Source organism: Arachis hypogaea, chromosome 15 (genome assembly GCF_003086295.3).
Source record: "Arachis hypogaea cultivar Tifrunner chromosome 15, arahy.Tifrunner.gnm2.J5K5, whole genome shotgun sequence".
Classification (NCBI taxonomy): Eukaryota; Viridiplantae; Streptophyta; class Magnoliopsida; order Fabales; family Fabaceae; genus Arachis; species Arachis hypogaea.
In genome coordinates this window covers 125,717,499-125,725,782 of record NC_092050.1, presented here as the reverse complement: position 1 = coordinate 125,725,782, position 8,284 = coordinate 125,717,499, and the positions used below count along the sequence as shown (strand labels likewise).

The 8,284-nt window shown below is 41.5% G+C and overlaps 1 non-coding gene across 1 annotated transcript; it reads right to left on the bottom strand.

The window, feature by feature from the left end:
* Nucleotides 1-990: 990 nt before the first annotated feature.
* LOC112752647 (small nucleolar RNA R71) lies at nucleotides 991-1,098 on the bottom strand. The gene has a single exon (XR_003177073.1). It is a non-coding gene; the product is annotated as a small nucleolar RNA R71 (small nucleolar RNA).
* Nucleotides 1,099-8,284: the final 7,186 nt, after the last annotated feature.

Here is an 8,284-nt window from a genome sequence, read left to right as displayed (position 1 = left end):
TATCTTTTCAAAATTTGTTTCAACTAACTAACTAATTTTTTGTTTGTTTCTTAACTTTTTCAAAACTACCTAACTAACTCTCTCTCTCTAATTTTTGAAAATATCTTTCCTCTTTTTCAAAAATTTCTTTTTAATTAACTAATTATTCTTATTTTTTATTTTTGATTTTAAAAATTTTCGAAAAATACTAACACTTTTCAAAAACCATTTTTGAAAATCACTAACTCTTTTTCAAAAATATTTTTTGAAAATTCTCACTCTCCCATCTTATTCTATTTATTTATTCATCTACTAACATCTCATCTCACATCTCTGCCATCCTCACAGTTGTGTTTCTTTCTTTACATCACACTCTTTGTCTCCCTCTTTTCTTCCACTCACAAAGGGATCCCTATACTGTGGTATAAAGGATCCATATTATTATTATTATTTTTTATGTGCCCTCTTCTTTGTCATATGAGCAGGAGCAAGGATAAGAACATTCTTGTGGAAGCAGATCCAGAACCTGAAAGGACTCTGAAAAGGAAACTAAGAGAAGCTAAAATACAACAATCCAGAGATAACCTTTCAGAAATTTTCGAACAGGAAGAGGAGATGGCAGCCGAAAATAATAATAATGTAAGGAAGATGCTTGGTGACTTTACTGCACCTAATTCCAATTTACATGGAAGAAGCATCTCCATTCCTGCCATTGGAGCAAACAACTTTGAGCTGAAACCTCAATTAGTTTCTCTGATGCAGCAGAACTGCAAGTTTCATGGACTTCCATCTGAAGATCCTTTTCAGTTCTTAACTGAATTCTTGCAGATATGTGATACTGTTAAGACTAATGGAGTAGATCCTGAAGTCTACAGGCTCATGCTTTTCCCTTTTGCTGTAAGAGACAGAGCTAGATTATGGTTGGATTCTCAACCCAAAGACAGCCTGAACTCTTGGGATAAGCTGGTCACGGCTTTCTTAGCCAAGTACTTTCCTCCTCAAAAGCTGAGCAAGCTTAGAGCTGATGTTCAAACCTTCAGACAAAAAGAAGGTGAATCCCTCTATGAAGCTTGGGAAAGATACAAACAGTTGACCAAAAAGTGTCCTTCTAACATGCTTTCAGAATGGACCATCCTGGATATATTCTATGATGGTTTATCTGAGCTATCAAAGATGTCACTGGACACTTCTGCAGGTGGATCCATTCACCTAAAGAAAACGCCTGCAGAAGCTCAAGAACTCATTAACATGGTTGCTAATAACCAGTTCATGTACACTTCTGAAAGGAATCCTATGAATAATGGGACGCCTATGAAGAAGGGAGTTCTTGAAGTTGATACTCTGAATGCCATATTGACTCAGAATAAAATATTGACTCAGCAAGTCAATATGATCTCTCAGAGTCTGCATGGAATGCAAGCTGCATCCAACAGTACTCAAGAGGCTTCTTATGAAGAAGAAGCTTATGATCCTGAGAACCCTGCAATAGTAGAGGTGAATTACTTAGGTGAACCTTATGGAAACACCTATAACTCATCATGGAGAAATCATCCAAATTTCTCATGGAAGGATCAAAAGCCTCAACAAGGCTTTAATAATGGTGGAAGAAACAGGTTTAGCAACAGCAAGCCTTTTCCATCATCCACTCAGCAACAGACAGAGAACTCTGAACAAAATACTTCTAATCTAGCAAACTTAGTCTCAGATCTGTCTAAGGCCACTGTAAGTTTCATGAATGAAACAAGATCTTCCATTAGAAATTTGGAAGCATAAGTGGGCCAGCTGAGTAAAAGGATCACTGAAATCCCTCCCAGTACTCTCCCAAGCAATACAGAAGAGAATCCAAAAGGAGAGTGCAAGGCCATTGACATAAGCATCATGGCCGAACCTACAAGGGGAGTGGAGGACGTGAATCCCAAGGAGGAAGACCTCCTGGGACGTCCAGTGACCAATAAGGAGCTTCCCTCTGAGGAACAAAAGGACTCTGAGGCTCATCTAGAGACCATAGAGATTCCATTGAACCTCCTTATGCCCTTCATGAGCTCTGATGAGTATTCCTCTTCTAAAGAGAATGAGGATGTTACTGAAGAGCAAACTGCCAAGTTTCTTGGTGCAATCATGAAGCTGAATGCCAAATTATTTGGCATTGATACTTGGGAAGTTGAACCTCCCTTGTTCATCAATGAACTAAGTGATCTGGATCAACTGACATCGCCTCAGAAGAGACATGATCCTGGAAAGTTCATAATACCCTGTACCATAGGCACCATGATCTTTAAGGCCCTGTGTGACCTTGGTTCAGAAATAAACCTCATGCCCCTCTCTGTAATAGAGAAACTGGGAATCTATGGGGTGCAAGCTGCCAAAATCTCATTAGAGATGGCAGACAGTTCAAGAAAACAGGCTTATGGACAAGTAGAGGACGTGTTAGTAAAGGTTGAAGGCCTTTACATCCTTGCTGATTTCATAGTCCTGGATACTGGAAAGGAAGAGGATGAATCCATCATCCTAGGAAGACCTTTCCTGGCCACAGCAAGAGCTGTGATTGATGTTGACAGAGGTAAAATAGTCCTTCAATGGAATGAGGACTCTCTTGTGTTTAAAACTCAAGGATCTCCCTCTGCAATCATGGAGAGGAAGCAGAAAAAGCTTCTCTCAAAGCAGAGTCAACCAGAGCCCCCACAGTCAAACTCTAAGTTTGGTGTTGGGAGGCCACAACCAAACTCTAAGTTTGGTGTTGAACTCCCATATCCAAACTCTAAGTTTGGTGTTGGAGAGTTTCAACAATGCTCTGAATATCTGTGAGGCTCCATGAGAGCCCACTGTCAAGCTATTGACATTAAAGAAGCGCTTGTTGGGAGGCAACTTAATTTTTATTTATCTAACTATATTTATCTTAGTTATATGTCTTTGTAGGTTCATGATCATGGGGAGTCACAAAATAAATATAAAAATTGAAAACGGAATCAAAAACAGCAGAAGAAAAATCACACCCTGGAGGAGCATCTGTCTGGCGTTCAGCGCCAGAACAGAGTATGGTTCTGGCGCTGAACGCCCAAAATGGGCAGCTTCTGGGCGCTGAACGCCAGAACAGGCATGGTTCTGGTGTTCAACGCCAGAAATGGCACACAAATGGGCGTTGAATGCCCAAAATGGCCACCAACCTGGCGCTGAACGCCCAGAGTTGGGTGCAAAGGCATTTTTACATGCCTAATGGGTGCAGGGATGTAAATCCTTGAACACCTCAGGATCTGTGGACCCCACAGGATCCACTCAGGATCTGTGGACCCCACAGGATCCCCACCTACCTCCACTCACTTCTTCTCACCACTCTCTTTCACACAACCACATAAACTCTCTTCCCCATAAACCTACCTCATAAACTCCACCTACCTTCAAAATTCAAAACCAATTTCCCACCCAAACCCACCCATATGGCCGAAACCTTTCCCCCCTCCCTTCCCTATATAAAGCCCTCCAATCTTCATCAAATTCACACAACACACCCCTCTACACCCTTCTTGGCCGAACCACATCACCCTCTCCCTCTCCTCCATTTCTTCTTCTTCTTCATCTATTCTTTCTTTTATTGCTCGAGGGCGAGCAAAATTCTAAGTTTGGTGTGGTAAAAGCATAAGCTTTTTGTTTTTCCATTACCATTGATGGCACCTAAGACCGGAGAATCCTCTAGAAAGGGGAAAGGGAAGACAAAAGCTTCCACATCCGAGTCATGGGAGATGGAAAGGTTCATCTCCAAAGCCCATCAAGACCACTTCTATGATGTTGTGGCCAAGAAGAAGGTGATCCCTGAGGTCCCTTTCAAACTCAAAAGAAATGAGTATCCGGAGATCCGACATGAAATTCAAAGAAGAGGTTGGGAAGTTCTAACAAATCCCATCCAACAAGTCGGCATCCTAATGGTTCAAGAGTTCTATGCCAATGCATGGATCACCAAGAACCATGATCAAAGTAAGAACCCGGATCCAAAGAACTATGTTACAATGGTTCGGGGGAAATACTTAGATTTTAGTCCGGAAAATGTGAGGTTGGCGTTCAACTTGCCAAACATGGAAGAGAACGCACGCCCCTACACAAGGAGAGTCAACTTTGATCAAAGGTTGGACCAAGTCCTTATGGACATATGTGTAGAAGGAGCTCAATGGAAGGTTGACTCCAAAGGCAAGCCGGTTCAACTAAGAAGATTGGACCTCAAGCCTGTAGCTAGAGGATGGTTGGAGTTCATTCAATGCTCAATCATTCCCACTAGCAATCGGTCTGAAGTTACTATAGACTGGGCCATCATGATCCATAGTATCATGATTGGAGAAGAGGTGGAAGTTCATGAGATTATACCTCAAGAACTCTACAAGGTGGCTGACAAGTCCTCCACTATGGCAAGGTTAGCCTTTCCTCACCTCATTTGCCACCTATGCAATTCGGCTGGGATTGACATAGAGGGAGATATCCTCATTAAAGAGGACAAGCCCATCACTAAGAAAAAGATGGAGCAAGCAAGAGAGCCCAGTCATGGAGCTCAAGAGGCGCAAGAAGCTCATTTACATGAGATCCCGGAGATGCCTCAAATGCACTTTCCTCCACAAAATTATTGGGAGCAAATCAACACCTCCCTAGGAGAATTGAGTTCCAATATGGGACAACTAAGGGTGGAACATCAAGAGCACTCCATCATGCTTCATGAAATAAGAGAAGATCAAAAAGCAATGAGGGAGGAGCAACAAAGACAAGGAAGAGACATAGAAGAGCTCAGGGACATCATTGGTTCCTCAAGATGGAAACGCCACCATCACTAAGGTGGATTCATTCCTTGTTCTTATTTCTTCTGTCTTTCATTTTCTATGTTGTGTGCTTATCCATGTTTGTGTCTTCATTATATGATCATTAGTAGTTAGTAACTTTGTCTTAAAGTTATGAATGTCCTATGAATCCATCACCTCCCTTAAATGAAAAATGTTTTAATTCAAAAGAACAAGAAGTACATGAGTTTCGAATTTATCCTTGAACTTAGCTTAATTATATTAATGTGGTGACAATGCTTCTTGTTTTCTGAATGTATGCTTGAACAGTGCATATGTCTTTTGAAGTTGTTGTTTAAGAATGTTAAATATGTTGGCTCTTGAAAGAATGATGATTAGGAGACATGTTATTTGATAATCTGAAAAATCATAAAAATGATTCTTGAAGCAAGAAAAAGCAGCAAAGAACAAAGCTTGCAGAAAAAAAAAAGAAAAAAAAAGGGCAAAAAAAATAGAAAAAAAATAGAAAGAAAAAGAAAAAGCAAGCAGAAAAAGCCAATAACCCTTAAAACCAAAAGGCAAGGGCAAATAAAAAGGATCCCAAGGCTTTGAGCATCAGTGGATAGGAGGGCCTAAAGGAATAAAATCCTGGTCTAAGCGGCTAAACCAAGCTGTCCCTAACCATGTGCTTGTGGCGTGTAGGTGTCAAGTGAAAACTTGAGACTGAGAGGTTAAAGTCGAGGTCCAAAGCAAAAAAAGAGTGTGCTTAAGAACCCTGGACACCTCTAATTGGGGGCTTTAGCAAAGCTGAGTCACAATCTGAAAAGGTTCACCCAATTATGTGTCTGTGGCATTTATGTATCCGGTGGTAATACTGGAAAACAAAGTGCTTAGGGCCACGGCCAAGACTCATAAAATAGCTGTGTTCAAGAATCATCATACTGAACTAGGAGAATCAATAACACTATCTGAAATCTGAGTTCCTATAGATGCCAATCATTCTGAACCTCAATGGATGAAGTGAGATGCCAAAACTATTCAAGAGGCAAAAAGCTATAAGTCCCGCTCATTTGATTGGAGCTATGTTTCATTGATAGTTTGGAATTTATAGTATATTCTCTTCTTTTTATCCTATTTGATTTTCAGTTGCTTGGGGACAAGCAACAATTTAAGTTTGGTGTTGTGATGAGCGGATAATTTATACGCTTTTTGACATTGTTTTTAGTATGTTTTTAGTAGGATCTAGTTACTTTTAGGGATGTTTTCATTAGTTTTTATGTTAAATTCACATTTCTGGACTTTTCTATGAGATTGTGTGTTTTTCTGTGATTTCAGGTATTTTCTGACTGAAATTGAGGGACTTGAGCAGAAATCAGATTCAGAGGTTGAAAAAGGACTGCTGATGCTGTTGGATTCTGACCTCCCTGCACTCAAAGTGGATTTTCTGGAGCTACAGAACTCGAAATGGCGCGCTTCTAATTGCGTTGGAAAGTAGACATCCAGGGCTTTCCAGCAATGTATAATAGTCCATACTTTGGTCAAGAATAGACGACGTAAACTGGCGTTCAACGCCAGCTTTCCACCCAAATCTGGCGTCCAGCGCCAGAAAAGGAGCCAAAACCAGAGTTGAACGCCCAAACTGGCACAAAAGCTGGCGTTCAACTCCAAGAAGGACCTCTACACGTGCAACACTCAAGCTCAGCCCAAGCACACACCAAGTGGGCCCCAGAAGTGGATTTATGCATCAATTACTTACTCATGTAAACCCTAGTAGCTAGTTTATTATAAATAGGACCTTTTACTAGTCTTTTTGACCATCTTTTATCAGTTGTATGCTATCTTAGATCACGTTTAAGGGCTGGCCATCTCGGCCATGCCTGGACTCTCACTTACGTATTTTCAACGGTAGAGTTTCTACACTCCATAGATTAAGGTGTGGAGCTCTGCTGTTCATCAAAGATTAATGCAAAGTACTATTGTTTTCTACTTAATTCATCTTATTTCGCTTCTAAGATATCCATTCGCACCCAAGAACGTGATGAAGGTGATGAATATGTGTGACGCTCATCACCATTCTCCCCTATGAACACGTGCCTGACAAACACTTCCGTTCTACATGAAATAAGCTAGAATGAATATCTCTTAGATCTCCTAACCAGAATCTTCGTGGCGTAAGCTAGAATAATGGCGGCATTCAAGAGAATCCGGAAAGTCTAAACCTTGTCTGTGGTATTCCGAGTAGGATTCAATGATTGAATGACTGTGACGAGCTTCAAACTCGCGAGTGCTGGGCGTTAGTGACAGACGCAAAAGGAGGGTGAATCCTATTCCAGCATGATCGAGAACCGACAGATGATTAGCCGTGCTGTGACAGAGCATGTGAGCATATTTTTCACTGAGAGGAGGGGATGTAGCCACTGACAACGGTGATGCCCTTGCATAAAGCCAGCCATGGAAAGGAGTAAGACTAATTGGATGAAGATAGCAGGAAAGCAGATGTTCAGAGGAACGAAAGCATCTCCATTCGCTTATCTGAAATTCTCACCAATGAATTACATAAGTATTTCTATCCCTATTTTATTAATTAATATTCTAAAACACTATTATCAATTTATATCTGCCTAACTGAGATTTGCAAGGTGACCATAGCTTGCTTCATACTGACAATCTCCGTGGGATTCGACCCTTACTCACGTAAGGTATTACTTGGACGACCTAGTGCACTTGCTGGTTAGTTGTATCGAAGTTGTGAACCATGGTATTGGCTCCATGTTCTTGGCGCCATTGCCAGGGAAAGAAAGAGCCATGAATTTTACATAATCAAAGTGTAATCACGATTGCGCGTACCAAGTTGCTCACGTTGCCAGGGATTGTTTGAGCCTGGACATCACAATTTCGTGCACCACTCGGTATAACAAAGTTGCTCAGGATCTGGTGCCAGAGCCGAGCCTCATTATTCAGATATATAAGCTTGATTCCTTTAGGCATTGTGGTGTTCTTACTCATGACCCATGGGACAGTAGGGTCAAGGGCTATCCTCTCCTTGACAGTATCCCAGTCAAATCGCATAAACCTCATATCCTTTTCAGCCTTTTGGTAACCGTCAGGCTGATCTGACTTAGGCTGAAGGCGCAGAATATCCTCAATGGCTTCCTCAGTTACCAATATCTGTTTCCCTCTGAGGTGCACTGCATCCAGGGAAGTCTTGAAATAGTTGTAGTAAAACTCTCTTACCCAGGAAGCATTGACCTCAGTCAAATTTCTCTCCAAGAAGAACCAGCCTCGCTGTTTGATCTGATCGGAGGAGTACTACTGTAGTTCTTCTGGAATTTTCAGAGTCCTCTCCAGGTACAGGTTCCTGGAGGTGGCAAACACAGGATACTTCAGCTCACAGTATCGGTTTGCAAACTTAATGGGATCATTGGCAGGGAGGAGCTGGTCAGCCTTCTCCTGCGGGGTAAAGTGCTTCTCCTGGCAGGAGTCATCATGCATAATGTCCAGAATGGACATAGAGGATTCACCTCTTTTCCTTTTACCAGTGGTAGTCTTGC